General features: G+C 47.3%; 1 long non-coding RNA gene across 1 annotated transcript; it reads left to right on the forward strand.

Moving 5' to 3' along the window:
• Window positions 1–83: 83 nt before the first annotated feature.
• Window positions 84–16,094, forward strand: LOC122456766. Its single transcript, XR_006275807.1, has 3 exons — window positions 84–94; window positions 14,642–14,646; window positions 15,906–16,094. It is a non-coding gene; the product is annotated as an uncharacterized LOC122456766 (long non-coding RNA).
• Window positions 16,095–16,733: the final 639 nt, after the last annotated feature.

A 16,733-nucleotide genomic window follows, 5' to 3' on the forward strand; every position in this document is an offset into this window, starting at 1 on the left:
ACAGCTTACTTCATCAGATGCATTTGGTGGATGCACCAGCGACGGGCTCCCTTTTCTTTCTTTGCTGTTATTTTCTGCCCCCTTTTGTGTGTGTGTTTGTCTTGTTTTGACTTTTAGGAAGCAGGATCAGACTTTAACAGCAGCAGCTCCAGCCCTTCTCAGCTAATGTTTTCATTTTCCTGAAGAACAGTTACCATCTCTCTAATACCATCTAAAATCCTGTCAGGTTCCCCCCCCCCCCCCTCTAAAGATTCTCTGCAGCTGAAAGAAACAAGGAGTGCCATTCAAATGCAATCCTTACTTTACATCACAAAAGCTTTAACTGTTTTTCCCCCCTGTATCTTTAATAAAAGGTTGAAATAGTGGTTAATGGTGCTCAGTAGGCTGAGGTCTCAGTACGCAGAATCCCAAACCTCGTTTAAAATGTCTAATGTTGGACAGTGACAGGGTCATGTGAACAGTCACTGACTCTTTGGGCCAATATAATCCATCAGAATTAATCCACCAGTACCCAAACCCTGTCTCATACCTCTAATCCCATTACCGGTGCCTGGCCCTATCCCCCCTAATGCCAGCCTTTATACTAGCACCCTAAACCTAGCCCCGCCCCAGCACCTTACCCTTTACATTACCCTTGAGCCCTACACCCCAACATGAACCCGAAGCCTACCGTTTGGCCTCACTTTTCACATTTGTAAAAAGTTGAGGGCGGGGGATGGCTACAACGGTTTTAATAGTACTTTTAATAGTTATGAATTTCTTAAGAAACTGACTTTCTGGATCAGTACGTTGACACGTGAGTGTTTGGAGAAGAAGGAAGACACAGGAAGTTGTAGCCGAAGCCTTTAATCAAGCTCTTATCACATAAAACCAGTTGCAAATACCAAATAAATTGATATGTACAACAGCATTACAGTCCCTAGCCCAACATCCTGTTCCTTCATCCATATCACCTCTGATGCTGTCTGTGAGCTAGGTCAGGTATCCCTTACTTCCCTTGCACACCTGGCCTCAGCCCCAGTGAAAACAGGTGCACATTCTGGCTGTCTCTACACGGCTTGCAAACCAGCAGTACCCTGAGCTCATTCCTGGCAAAGGCTCTTACCTTTATCCTTACAGATGTTGTTCAGGGTTCAGCAGCCCACAGTCACATAGATGGCTTTGGCCACACTGGCATCCAAACCATTTTCTAAACAACATAATCTTGCCTTCAGCCTGCCAGATGCCACCACCATCCTCAGTGTGTAATTGAGCCATCATCTGCCAGGTGCTCTGAGGTCAGGGTACAATTCCACTAGCCACGGCTGTAGTGGTGGAGCTAATAAATGGGGGGGTGGGGGGAAGGGGTTGCACTCCCAGCAGCCTTTATGAGTACAGGAGGTGCCTTTTTGGGGCAGAAAAGCGAGCCTGCTCTGCACTGACCTGGCAGCTTGGTCCTGTCCACAGGGCTGAGTCCAGCTCCCCACTCCAGGCTTTGGGAGATGGTACATGGTATAGTGTGGTGCTATGACCCCACATGCCAGGTTGCAATGCTGCTCACTCAAATTTGCCCCCCCCATTGTGATGAAGGGGCAGCTGGGCCAAATCTGAGCAATGCTGTGACCCCACATGCCAGATTGCAATGACCAGTGTGGGGAACTGAGCCAAGCCCCCAGGACAGGAGCTGCCACTCCAGGGTGAATGCGGTACAGGCTCTCTCTCCAGTGCACCACCAATGACACATCACCCCCTCTGGTTGCAAAAGCTGGCTCCACTACTGCATAGTACGAGAGGGGTCCCCTAAAATAACACAGACTCCCTACCGAGAACAATGTCATTTGGAAGGAATAAGGTTCCTGCTTGTCCACACACAAACAAGCCCTCAGCACCTTCAGGTCCTTCACCTTTACGATGTATTCCACATCGGGGGTCCGAGAACCTGCCTCTCTCGGTGATGATGGCCTGCAGAATGCAGGAGTACCCCCCTTTGCAGGTGACATTCGCCTGCTTTTTGCAGCGGTGCGATGGGGGATAGAATTACATGTAGTGCTGGGGAGGACCTGGTGGTTGTGGTACATATAGGTACCAGTGATAGAGAGGTCCTGGATGCCAAATTTAGGCTGCTAGGTAAGAGACTGAAGTCCAGGGCCTCCATGGTCCAGGTCCACACGCAGGGCCAGGTAGACAGGCAGAACTGTCTCGATGTGTGGATGAGATGGGAGGAAGGGTTTAGACTTATTAGGAAGTGGGAATACTTTTGGGAAAGGGGGAGCCTATACAGGAAGGATGGGCTCCACCTAAACCAAAATGGAACCAGATTCCTGGCACTAAATTTTAAAACTGCTCTCTGACCTTTTTAATTTTAAGTGCTGAGGGAAAGCCAACAGGTGTGGAGGAACAGGTGGTTCAGACAGAGACATCCCTTAAGGGATGATCTATTAATGGAGATTCTGTGTCCTACTAAGGAGGAGAGGATGGAAGATGATAAAATACAGGTAGGATCTGATGAGAAACAGTCAATTGAAAGAGAGTCCCATTCAATTACATCATGTAAAAAGTGACAAATTTTAATTGCTTTTATACAAATCCTAGCAGTCTAAATAATAGACTCCTAGAATATCAGGGTTGGAAGGGACCTCAGGAGGTCATCTAGTCTAACCCCCTGCTCAAAGCAGGGCCAATCCCCAACTAAATCATCCCAGCCAGGGCTTTGTCAAGCCAGGCCTTAAAAATCTCTAAGGAAGGAGATTCCACCACCTCCCTAGGTAACCTATTCCAGTGCTTCACCACCCTCCTAGTGAAAAAGTTTTTCCAAATATCCAACCTAGACCTCCCTGTAAAGGAGCAGACTCACCCCTGGGGCAGCTCTTGGTGGTCATTGGGAATCAGCTCTTTTCCAGCCTGGAGCACCCTCTGCAGGCCAGTGATCTGCACAGCTCTGGCCCCCATGTCCCTCACAGACCCCAATGCCCCTTGCTCTGGGGTTCTGCCACCTGGCAGTACCCCCACACTCTGCCTTTGGGTCTCCCCTTCCTGGGGAACCCCCAACCCACTATCCCCACCTTGCCTCAGTCTGGGCTACTGCCAGTCATCACCAAGCCCCCACTCCTTGGGGCAGACTGCAGCGTAAAGGCCTCTTTTTATAGGCAAAGGGGTTCAGACAATGCTGCCTTCCTCTGCCTCCTAGTACCCCTATGGGCCCGGGCCCAGGGAGTTGCCAGCCTGGAGCACCCCCGCTCAGCCCAGCCAGCAGGCCCTACTCTCTCCCAACCTGCAAAGAGACACCTTGTGCCACTGGCTTACAGCCTTTTTATTCAGGCCAGCTGGGGCCTGATGGGGTGTGGCCCAGCTGCGGCTGCTTCCCCAATCAGCCATCCCCAGCCACAGCCCTCTCCAGGGTGCTTTTAACCCCTTCTATTTTAGGAGCAGGGTAGCCACTCCGCTATACTCCCCCTCTGCAACTTGAGACCAGTACTCCTTGTTCTGTCATCTGCTACCACTGAGAACAGTCTAGATCCATCCTCTTTGGAACCCCCTTTCAGGTAGTTGAAAGCAGCTGTCAAATCCCCACTCATTTTTCTCTTCCACAGACTAAACACTCCCAGTTCCCTCAGCCTCTCCTCATAAGTCATGTGTTCCAGTCCCCTAATCATTTTTGTTGCTCTCTGCTGGATGCTTTCCAATTTTTCCACATCCTTCTTGTAGTGTGGGGCCCAAAACTGGACACAGTGCTCCAAATGAGGCCTCACCAATGCTGAATAGAGGGGAATGATCACATCTCTTGATCTGCTGGCAATGCTCCTACTTATACAGCCCCAAATGCTGTTAGCCTTCTGGGCAACAAGGGCACACTGTTGAGTCATATCCAGCTTCTCATCCACTGTAACCCTTAGGTCCTTTTCTGCAGAACTGCTGCTTAGCCACTCGGTCCCTAGTCTGTAGCGATGCATGGGATTCTTCCGTCCTAAGTGCAGGGCTCTGCACTTTATCCTTGTTGAACGTCATCAGATTTCTTTTAGCCCAATCCTCCAATTTGTCTAGGTCTCTCTGTATCCTATCCCTACCCTCCAGCGTATCTACCACTCCTCCCAGTTTAGTGTCATCTGCAAACTTGCTGAGGGTGCAATCCACACCATCCTCCAGATCATTAATGAAGATATTGAACAAAACCGGCCCCAGGACCAACCCTTGGGGCACTCTGCTTGATACTGGCTGCCAACTAGACCTGGAGCCATTGATCACTACCTGTTGAGCCCAACAATCTAGTCAGCTTTCTATCCACCTAAGGGTCCATTCATCCAGCCCATACTTCTTTAACTTGCTGGTAAGAATACTGTGGGAGACCATATCAAAAGCTTTGCTAAAGTCAAGGAATAACATGTTCACTGTTTTCCCCTCATCCACAGAGCCGGTTTTCTCGTCGTAGAAGGCAGTTAGGTTAGTCAGGCATGACTTGCCCTTGGTGAATCCATGCTTACTGTTCCTGATCACTTTCTTCTCCTCAATGTGCTTCAAAATTGATTCCTTGAGGACCTGCTCCATGATTTTTCCAGCGACTGAGGTGAGGCTGACTGGCCTGTAGTTCCCTCGATCCTCCTGCTTCCCTTTTTCAACGATGGGCACTACATTAGCTTTTTCCCAGTCATCTGGGAGCTCCCCCAATCGCCATGAGTTTTCAAAGATAATGGCCAATGGCTCTGCAATCACATCCGCCAACTCTTTTAGCCCCCTCGGATACAGCGCATCCAGCCCCATGGACTTGTGCTCATCCAGCTTTTCTAAATAGTCCCAAACCAATTCTTTCTCCACAGAGGGCTGGTCACCTCCTCCCCATGCTGTGCTGCCCAGTGCAGTAGTCTGGGAGCTGACCTTGTTCGTGAAAACACAGGCAAAAAAGGCATTGAGTACACATACATCTGTGAGGGGAGGGTATCATTACTCATGTCAGTCATGTTAGGCCTCTTCCTGAACTCTGTTCTGGCATCTATACCAGGGAGTTGTTGCTGCTAGCAGGCTGGCTTACAGGACAACTGACACAGTTGCTGGTAAAAAGCACTTTATTTCCCTTCCCACAGCAATATATATACAGCACTTGTTTATTCCTTTTCTGTTGTTTATCACCCAATGTTCTCATCATTCTTATCTTTGGGTTCCATTATCTTGTGGTGGTAAAGACTCTCAGGTGCTGCTTATCTCATTAGTCCTTAGTTCAGCCAAAGTTTAATCCTTCAACTTGCCACCCGCAGCCCCGCCTCTTGTACTGTTATTTTCCATTACTTGGCACACATTTCTAAAACATCTGATACTCAGCATTTCCCACATCTCCCCCTTTTTGTTTAAAAGCAGCTTGAATCATCCGTGACATTCCCCAACACATACATTGAACTATATATGGACCACACAAACAAATTATACCAATACAGATACCAATTAATAAAAGAGTGTGCTATAATGATGTTATTCATATTTTGTTCTAATTTTGCAAGTAACTCATGAACAGAGTGAGAATGATCTGACAAATTAACACAACACAAACCCTCAAAATCTTCACATCCGTGTCCATGTGCTAATAACAAAAATTCACTCGCAGCACTATTATATAAAACTGCATGGCAAATGCTATCTACATCGATTAATAACTCAGTTAATATTTCAAAAATTAGATTAAACTGTTTAATACTCCAACACACTAATTTCTCTAAATTAAAAGCATTTTCCATAATAGCAACACCAGGGATGCTTAAGCAATAGAAAATCAATCGCAGCTCGATTATCTAAAATGGCATCTCTTAATTCCTGTTGTTCCATACTTAAAAGAGCAATTGCCTGTAATATAGCATTAAGCGCTTTAACAGCAAAACAAGCTAATGCATTCAAAGTTTGCACCGTGTAATAAGTTGCAAAGCCAGGAATGCCTGCAACAGCATTCAGCAAAGCCAAATATTCTGAGTGACTATATAAGGTAACATCGGCGGAACACGTATTTTGCAGGGCCGTGCTTCGCCGATTTCGCTGCTGATTCTTTCCGGGCAACAAAAGGGTCATTCGGCTAAGACAGCACAAGGTATTATGACTTAGATTGGCAGGAATATAACTAAAGGTTCGTTCGCCGCAGGTAAAAAAACAACCAGACGGCAAAATAATATGTCCATAATTAAAAGAAACATTAACCGCATTAGTACAATTCAAAAGGGGGGCACTTACGGTTTGGCAGCCCATGGGTACCTTTGCGCGTGTGCAATTAACCACTCGCGCACACGTTACATTATCTGCCCCGGCTGGGTACGGAGTATGTAAAGATAGGGCCCCAGGGGGCAAGGAGTAATTGGCGGGGCCCCAATTTGCCATATTCGAATACTGTGAAGACAAATTGGCATAAGCTGCAAGCATGGTGTGACTGCCAATTTCTTCGGGATGATGACATATGGGCACAAGACAAGTGCCCAGTAGTTCCCCGGCTGCCACAGAATCAGACAAACAAAAGTGTGTGACATTGGCTATCAATGCTAGACGTTCCCATAGGTTATACGTCATTCGCACGCGTAGAGGTACAAGGAGTCCCCCCTGTAACCCAAACAATACCACTATAACAATATCGATAACCCACATCCTCATTCTGGAAATAAACAGGATATGGCCACAAGCACAACCTCCTCTGATGCTTCCCCTCCAAGCGCGGGATCTTGTTCTCCAGGCACCGGGTGCAAGGGCGAGCGAGGTTGCTGTAGCCACGGCCGCACCCACTTAGCAGGTATCCACCAAGGACCTTCATCAAGGGAGACACAAGCATAACCCCGTCCCCAGGTTAGCAATTGTGCTGGCCCCTTCCATTGTTGAGAGGCATAATCAAACCATTTCACCTTAGGTTTCTTCTGCTCATGTTCTATCCCAATACTTCCTAGATGTCTTTGCATTGGAACATGATTGTTATCAGCACTACTAGGTTGCAACCAATTAAGGACATAAACCGCTTTAGCTAATCGCCCAGCTGGTGTCTGAACTACTGCATCCTGTCCAGTTTGTGCCTGCTTATCCAACATTCCTTTCAAAGTACCATGAGATCGTTCAATAATGGCCTGGCCTGTCGAATTGCCTGGCACTCCTGTTTTGTGTATTATCCCCCACATTTGCAAAAAGGTTGCGGTGCGCCTGGCCACATACCCAGCTCCATTATCTGTTTTTATCAATCGGGGCACCCCTAATGCAGCAAAACATGCCTGCCAATGTTTTATCACTTCCTTACTGCCCGTGGACACGTGGGGTGTAGCCCAGATAACTCCAGAGAAGGTGTCTACTGACACATGGATGTATTTCTGCTTTCTGAATTGGTTATATTGGGTGACATCTGACTGCCATAATATTAAAGCCTCTAGACCTCGGGGATTAACCCCGGCGGGAAAGGTGGGTGTCAACCTATTACATTCTGAGCAAGAGGCTACAATACTTCGGGTTTGGGATATAGGTAGAGAGAATTGTCGCGCTAGGGCTTTCGCTGATTGATGGAAAAATCCATGAGACAGGCGAGCTTGCTCAAACCGATTGGGTACTACTACAGATCCCACCAGTGTATCTGCCTGATTGTTGCCCGTGCTTAAGTATCCAGGCAGGCCAGTATGGCTCCTGATATGGCCTACAAAATATGGATACTTTCTTTCATTGAGTCGATGCCAAAGGCGCAAGAGTATCTGTTGCAATTCTGGATTATGAACCTTTCCCAGCATAGCTCTCTCCAGCCTGTTTACTAACCCCACGGCATATTTAGAATCGCTCATCGCGTTGAGCGATTCTTGGTTCCAGTGATCAAATGCCAAAAGTATAGCTAGGAGTTCTAATATCTGTACCGACCCCTCGCTAATAACCTTCTTATGGGCCCAAGTATGTCCATCCCACCAGACTACCCCTGCTCTCCCTGTTCGCCCAGCCGCATCAGTAAATACTGTTATTCCTGTCCCTGGATTCTCCTGTCTCATAAGGTGTTTTTCCAACTGCAACGGGGAAGAAAACAGGCGGTGGGGAGGGTAATGACAACTCAATTGTCCCTGATAATTTGCTAGGGCAACAGCAAACACAGTGTCATACAGATCAGATACAGATGTGTAATCATCGTTTTTGAAAATGGCAACAAAATCTGATGCGGATCAATTCCTGTCATTACAGTTACTCTTTTCCGTGCTTGCACTATTAGCATGGCTATTGCTTCAATTCTGGAAGTTACCGTACGCACATTTTTACACGGTGGGAATATCCATTCCAAACCGACTAGGGGGTCTTTATCCCTTGTATCCCACTGAAATAATAGCGCTTCCAATACTGCATCTAGGCTAAAGACCGCTACCACGAAGGGTAAGTTTTCCCGATATCTCCGGGAATAACCCTCCCCCACCTTCTGTCCTATTCGTTGTAATGCTTGCTTCTGTAGTACCGACAGTTGTCGTTTATCTCCAGGGGCTCTCCCCCCTTCTAATAAGGGAAGAAGAGGAATTATATCCTGATTTGTGATGCCACAAAGGGGGCGAAGCCATTGCAGTTCACCTAGCAGTTTCTGTGCATCATACAGTGTGCGCACATGAGGAGAGATTTTCAACTGCTGGGGGCGTACGGTGCAGTCAGTGATCCGAAGTCCCAAATACAAAAAAGGGGCTTTAGTCTGAACCTTTTCTGGGGCCACAAACAGACCAGCTTCTGCTAATGTGGAGGTGATCTGTGTTATAATCATGGCTTCAAAGGCTACTGGTGCCGCAAATAAAAGATCAGCCATGTAATGATATATTTTCCATTGGGGATATTTCACTCAGATTGGGCGTATTGCCCATGCAACGAAGAGCTGGCAGATGGTAGGGGAATTTTTCATTCCTTGGGGCAAAACCTTCCACTGATACCGTATGGAAGGTGCTTCACGATTTACCATCGGAATAGAGAAAGCAAAGCGCTCTCTGTCTCTCGGGTGTAATGGAATAGTAAAATAACAATCCTTCAGGTCAATGATTAGTAATGGCCACCCCGATGGGAGCATGGATGGGGCAGGTAAACCGGGCTGTTAAGCACCCATGTCGACCATAATAACATTAATGGCATGCAGATCTTGGAGCAAACGCCATTTTCCTGATTTCTTTAGGATGGTAAATACAGGTGTATTCCATGGACTAACTGAAGGTTCTAGATGGTCAAGACGTACTTGCTCCTCTACTAGTTTTGTTAATGCGGCAAGTTTTTCTGTTGGCAGCGGCCACTGAGCAACCCAAATCGGCTCATCGGATTTCCATTCCAATGCTAGGGTTGGCCGCTCCTCAGTGGCCGCTACTAGAAAGGGGGGGGAGCTGATCACCACCCCCCATTGACTCAAGCAATCCCTCCCCAACAGCCAAATAGTTGTATCGACAAGGTAAGGGCGGACTGACCCCCTTAATGTATTATTGATTACATCAGTAATGTCAATAAAAAATTCACTCAGCATGGGCTCACGCTGTCCGCCAATGCCCTGAAGAGGTGTGGTTACCGGTCGAAGTGGCCATGTCACCGGCCAACCCTGCAGGGGCAACACCGTCACATCTGCCCCAGTATCGATAAGGACCTGATGCTCGAAAGAATCACCATCTGGGCCCTTAAATTGAACTAATCTAGTGGGACGATCTTGTCCCACTGACAAAACAAATGCTGTTGTTAGTGGTGTGGGGTCTACCTGACTGGACGACCCAAAGCCCCCAGTTCCTCTTATCTGGGATGACTTCACAGGAACATTCGCATGAAAAGGTATTAATTGTGCAATTTTGGTTCAGGCCATTATTGTAATAGGCGGGCATATAGCTCGTACCATAATCCCAATGTTCCCTCTATGATCAGCATCAATTAGCCCTGGAAGCACAAAAAGCCCCTGTAAGGAGGCGGATGATCTACCTATTAACAATGTGCTTAATCCATGCCCCAACGGTCCAGATGCCACCGATGGAACGAGCGTCACCCTATCATTCTCTAGGGAGACGTCGGCGGCGGTGGCCAAATCAACTCCGGCACTGCCGGAAGTTGCCCCGTGGAGGCCGTCCAAGCAGCCGGCGTATTGTTTGTCCTCACGCCCTGCCGGCTGGCGCTCCGCGAGGCGTTTCCCAACCCCGACAAAGGGGTCCCATCTTTTTTAAACCGGGAGTGACACTCAGTAGCTTTATGACCGAATTTTTCACATCAATTACATGTCCCGGGAAATGGGGAGGGAAGTGCATTGTTTTGTGGCTGACCTCTTTTCTTGGGGCAATCCCGTTTTTAATGACCCATCTTTCCACACTGATAACACGCCCCCTCCCTTCCTCTACATCAATTCAACTTGGAGGTATTCAAGGCTACCGCCAAGGCGCGTGCATGAATCTTTGCCTTATCCTCCTCCTCCACCAAAGGAGCACGAGTGCAGGCTTCAATCATGTCGACTAGGGAGGCCGATTTTGGTAAGGTCACCAAAATCTTCTTACACGTGGGGTTAGCATTTTGAAGGGCTAAATCTACCCCCAATGCCGATCTGGCGTCTGGTTTTAAATTAGGGGCCCTATCCAATGCCGTCCTTAGGCGGTCCAAAAAGAGGGCAAAAGATTCGCTCACTCCCTGCGTGACTTTTAAATAGGGAGGTGAAGGGGTGCCCAAATCAGGGAGCTCTTTGAATGCCTCCAATGCTAGAAGCTGAGACTGTTGTAATATTTGGGGTACCAATCGCGCCTGTAGCTGAGGCTCTTCAAATCGCCCCTGTCCCAACAACATGTCTATTGATGCTACCTGGAGAGGGTCATCCCGGGGTCTATCTAAATTAAGCACTGCCGCGTGCTCAGCCTTTTTTCTCCATGAATCCTTCCATAATAATCTCTGTGTGGGTGTTAACAACATGTCTGCAAATTTCTGGGCGTCAAAGGGACACATCGCTTGCCCCGAGAATATTTGTTCTAATAACACTTGTACATACGGATTTTTCAAGCCGTACGCCACAATAGCTTTCTGAGCCTCCCTCATCAATTTCCAGTCTAACGGCACCCAAGATTTAACCCCCTCCCTTGATACCAATACCGGGAAAGTAGCCGGCATGGCATCCAAAAATTCCCCTTCAATTATAGCATCCTTTATCAATCCATGCCAGCGCTTAATTGGGTCAGGAGATCCCACTCCTCCCCCCCTATCCCTCCAAATCACCCCCATCCCCCGTTCTTCTTGCCCTCGTCCAATTGAAGAACACGTAGGTGGCGGAGGTTTCACTTTTGGTTGAACCGGTTGCGTAGCGGGGGCATAAATTTTGCGATATTCTTCCTCTGCTGTCGGTCGAAACTCTCCCTCGGAAGTGAGGTGCTCCGTACAACCATAATACCCACACAACCTACAAATATGGGGCAAACGTGAGGGGTCAGGTATGCCGTGCTCTTGAAGCTGTTGTAGCAGATGCGATCGTGATGATCCTTGCGGTCTGTTTTCCTTTCTATCCAGCTCATCCATCATCTGTTGAGCTGCAATACCTTCCTTATATAACCACCGAATTATCCTGAGTCAAGTTATCAAACTCTCCAGTTTTAGGCAAGTCAGTAATTCGAACGTGTCGGGGAGGGGCTGGTGGCACAACCGCGGGCGGCAATCCTGACCCCCCTTGTAACGGGTTCTCTGGATTGCCCGATGACAATTCCCCCGACACAGGCTGATCCACGGCCATCGGTTCGCCCCGATCTGAGTCGTCATCCTTCAAGGGCAACGGTACCTCACTGGGGTCCAACGGCGCCAAAGGAATCATAGGCGTTGTTTTACCAAAAAAGTCTTTCGCTCCTACCGTGAAGGCCCCTTTCGCTGATGATTCTAATGCCTCGCGTAATGCAATACGCGCCCCTGCCTGAGCCGCTGCGGTGGTAACGGCTCGATGAACAGTCCGCCAGATAGGGCTCAAGGCAGCAGCTTCTTTATTTCCGACCCCCACAAAGTCCCACAGGTCTTCCCCTACTGTTTTCCACACCGAGGAGTCAAACACATTCTTTGCATTAACCAGGAAACCCCGTCGCTTTCCCCACCGAAGCAATTTTTGCAGAGCTTCTGGGGAAAATTTTTCTCCCTGGTTATTAAGCAGATTGCTTAAGACCTTAAACATGGCCTGCTCATCTGCTGATGCTGCCGCTCCCATTATGAGAGATATTCCCCGCCACTCACCTTTCAGTGGGAGCTCCCCCGCCTCTTGGGCGTCCCGGTCCCTCACCTGAACGGAGGACACCGGCAGCGGCGGTCCCTGCTATTTCTTCCTCTGTCCGTGGTATCAAATTCACAGAATTCTATCACGTCGGGGTCACCATTTGTTGCTGCTAGCAGGCTGGCTTACAGGACAACTGACACAGTTGCTGGTAAAAAGCACTTTATTTCCCTTCCCACAGCAATATATATACAGCACTTGTTTATTCCTTTTCTGTTGTTTATCACCCAATGTTCTCATCATTCTTATCTTTGGGTTCCATTATCTTGTGGTGGTAAAGACTCTCAGGTGCTGCTTATCTCATTAGTCCTTAGTTCAGCCAAAGTTTAGTCCTTCAACTTGCCACCCGCAGCCCCGCCTCTTGTACTGTTATTTTCCATTACTTGGCACACATTTCTAAAACATCTGATACTCAGCATTTCCCACAGGGAGTTATCTTGGAGGCCCTTCTCAGCGCTTCGTGTGCCTATAACTTGTGATAAGGACACTCAGTGACAGCTCACCATCTGGAGTCATGCTGACTCCACTCATTGACTTGAAACACACAAGGTTGTCTGTTTACCCCAGCTTTCTCTTAGCCATGTATTGTTCTTTGCTAGTTAGCCCTCATCAGGGCCTATATGAAAAGTTCTTAACAGAAACTGTAGTTAAGATTTTACATCCACATTAAATGGATTATGGCCCTTCAGAAAATATCATATTGCCTCTATAAAAATCCATGGTACGTCCACTTCTTGAATACTGCGTGCAGATGCGGTCACCCCATCTCAAAAAAGATATATTGGAATTGGAAAAGGTCCAGAAAAGATTAGGGGTATGGAATGCCTTCCATAGGAGGAGAGATCAGTAAAACTGGGACTTTTCAGCTTGGAAAAGAGATGACTAAGGGGCGATATGATAGAGGTCTAAAAAATCATGACTGGTGTGGAGAAAGTAAATAAGGAAGTGTTATTTACCCTTCTCATAACACAACAACTAGGGGTCACCCACTAAGTTCCCTCTAAGCTGTGTGGCTGCATGGCTGCCCAACAGTCTATCAAGTGCCATGCACTTCAGGTGCCCCTCCCTCCACTGCCATGCTGCTCCTGCTCTCTGCCTTCGAGCCCCAGGCCAGCTGCTCCCAGGAGCATCCTGCTTGCTGTGCATTGCAGGGGTGGGGGAAGAGGGGAAGCTGATGTCAGGGTGTCCCCCTCCCTCACCTCCCCCCACCCACATACCCCATCTCTGCAGAGTTGGGGGGTGGACACAACAGGGCTCAGGAGTGGGACATGGGACGGAGCTTGCTGGCAGCTGTTGCTGTGTCTGAACAAGCAAGCTTCAGACTGGTGAGTGCCAATCTACTTAAAAGGGCAGCATATTTAAAGGGGCAACGTGACTATCTCTCTCTCTCTCACACACACACACACACCACTGTGTGTCTCTCTCACATTCAAACACATGGTGTGTGTCTCTATCTTTCGCTCTCTCTCTCACACACACACAAACCACACTTTGTCTCTTTCTCACTCACACAAACACACGGTATGTGTGTCTCTCTTTCTCTCTCACACTCCCCACACTTTGTGTGTCTCTCTCTCACACACAAACACACTGTGCGTCTTTCACACTCATCTCCCAACACATACTTGTATTGTTGTTGTTGTTACTTGTTGGTACTTAGTGCAATGCACATATATTCTCTGTAATTTTATTCTTTCAAAGTGCTGTTATTTTAGTTTCTGGACTGATCTATGCATTTCATAATTTTAATTTCTCTCTTTCGCTTAAATTTAATTCTTTGAATAGTGGTGCTAAAATGCCTAACCTGTCCTGGCTGAAGTAATTATCCCTATGGTAATTTATATATAGTATATCGAGGTTTTTTTGTTTCTACTGGTGGTGCATATCCATACATTACCTTGATATTGGTGCGCATAACAAAATTCATTCCACACATGGATGGAAAAAATTAGAGGGAACATTAGCCACCAAATGAAATTAATAAGTAGCAGGTTTAAAACAAACAAAAGGAAGTACTTCACACAACACACAGTCAACCTGTGGAACTCTTTGCCCGAGGATGTTGTGAAGGCCAAGACTATAACAGGGTTCAAAAATGAACTATATAAGTTCATGGATGATAGGACCATCAATGGCTATTAGCCAGGATGGGCAGGGAGGGTGTCCCTAGCCTCTATTTGAAAGAAGTTGGGAATGGGTGACAGGGGATGAAACACTTGATGATTCCCTGTTCTATTTATTCCCTCTCTGGGGCACCTGACATTGTTAACTGTTGGAAGACAGGATACCTTTGCTCTGACTCAGTATGGCCGTTCTTATGTTCTTATATAAATCCTGGCCTGGCATGGAAGGGGTTAAGGAGCTGCAGATCACAAGGCTGCACAGCTGGGGGCAATCCTGGGAAGAGAAGAGGCTAGTGAGCATCTCTGTTGGTGGTGGTCCAGCTCCCTCCTCCCTCTCAGTTCCCAGACACAGTTTGCCGGAAAATAACAGTCCTGCGTCCAATCTGCAGGCAATATGATGGGTTTATTGGGCTAAACAAGCAAGCATATTCTGAAGCCCTTCACACTAGTCGGGCTTATCCTCTATACGGTGATAGAGTTTAACCATATTCCGAAGCCCTTCATACCAGTTGGGCTTTTCTCTATACGCCGATAGTGTTTTCCTCTTTCCCTCCCAACTACCGTTCTATACACCGATAGAACCCGTGTCTTCTCCTGACCCCTAGCATTGCACGCCGAGGGAGCTCCCTCTTCCTTCCGCCACCATTCTTGGCAAACTTACTTGTTGTGACCCTCTTCTGGTACCATCCCATCCAATATATGGTCATGTTCCATTCTGGGGGGTCTTGAGTCTGGGGGCAATAAGACAACCTCTTTTGTACCTGATGGGAGGGGTAAGGAGCAGTGTTACTTTTGGCCATGGTCACTTTCTTGCAGACTTAGTGTCTCTTCCTTACACCTTCCCCCCCCCCTCGCTTTTCAGCTGCTTGGTTACCATAGGTTTCAGAGTAGCAGCCGTGTTAGTCTGTATTCGCAAAAAGAAAAGGAGTACTTGTGGCACCTTAGAGACTAACAAATTTATTAGAGCATAAGCTTTCGTGAGCTACAGCTCACTTCATCGGATGCATTTGGTGGAAAAAGCAGAGGAGAGATTTATATATACACACACAGAGAACATGAAACAATGGGTTTATCATACACACTGTAAGGAGAGTGATCACTTAAGATAAGCCATCACCAGCAGCAGGGGGGGAAAGGAGGAAAACCTTTCATGGTGACAAGCAAGGTAGGCTAATTCCAGCAGTTAACAAGAATATCAGAGGAACAGTGAGGGGGGGGGGAGAAATACCACGGGGAAATAGTTTAACTGCTGGAATTAGCCTACCTTGCTTGTCACCATGAAAGGTTTTCCTCCTTTCCCCCCCCCTGCTGCTGGTGATGGCTTATCTTAAGTGATCACTCTCCTTACAGTGTGTATGATAAACCCATTGTTTCATGTTCTCTGTGTGTGTGTATATAAATCTCTCCTCTGCTTTTTCCACCAAATGCATCCGATGAAGTGAGCTGTAGCTCACAAAAGCTTATGCTCTAATAAATTTGTGAGTCTCTAAGGTGCCACGGGTACTCCTTTTCTTTTTGGTTACCATAGCAACCCCTTGCTCCATTCAGTCCCCTTATGTTCTGGTGTTACTGAAAGGCAGGGCTTTTACTTTGCAGGTGAGGAGGGGGAGTGCAGGCCTGTGCTTTCACTTACATTCTCTTGCTTGCTTATTCAGCCTGTTTAAATTAAAAGCAAGGCCAGAAGCAAGACTATTATTGTTTAGTCTTTATCCTATTTACTTCACATTCCCCTAATATTCTGCCTCTTTCTTTTCTTTTGGGATCCCCCTGCCCAGGCATCCTGGGAAGAGCACAGGACACATGGCGGCACCTTTCCTGATAGGGCCAGGTGTCAAGATGGAATGTGCCATTGATCCATGTGCCCCACAGCTCCCAGTGTGAGTGAGTGCCCTGCACCTTCCTTCGTACGGGCATTCTGCTCTATTCCAATCAGTGTCTCAGGCTTCCCATTATCGTGGGTGCAGAAAGGTTGGGGCCGGGTTGTCTGGTACACTATGGGGTGGGTTCACTACTTTATTTACACATCTGCAACAATTGATGGTTGTTGTTTTTTTATTTTGCTGCCTTTTAATCTCAATTGATTGCTGTTCTTGATTTTGCTGCCATATCCCTTTTGCCCACTGCCATCCATATTTTGCAAAATGAACACTTAATAGTAGGCCAAGTGTCATGATAATCCAGAGTACTATTGAAATGTCCTGTCCAATGAAATACAGTCCAGCATTTTGGCCACCACCACCACTGGCACTGCTCCTCCAGCTTCAACAGCACTAGAATTATTTCAGCATTGTTCTGGAGCATACATCTCAAGAGCGTCCAATTATCAGCTGCTACGGTGAGATGCTCTTGCAATTTTTGACTATCTTTGTCCATATTATAAATTCATTGAATGTTAACAGTAAAATTTGGTATCTTCCAAACCAACTCGACCACTTGGC

This window comes from Dermochelys coriacea, chromosome 15, assembly GCF_009764565.3.
Source record: "Dermochelys coriacea isolate rDerCor1 chromosome 15, rDerCor1.pri.v4, whole genome shotgun sequence".
Lineage (NCBI taxonomy): Eukaryota > Metazoa > Chordata > Testudines > Dermochelyidae > Dermochelys > Dermochelys coriacea.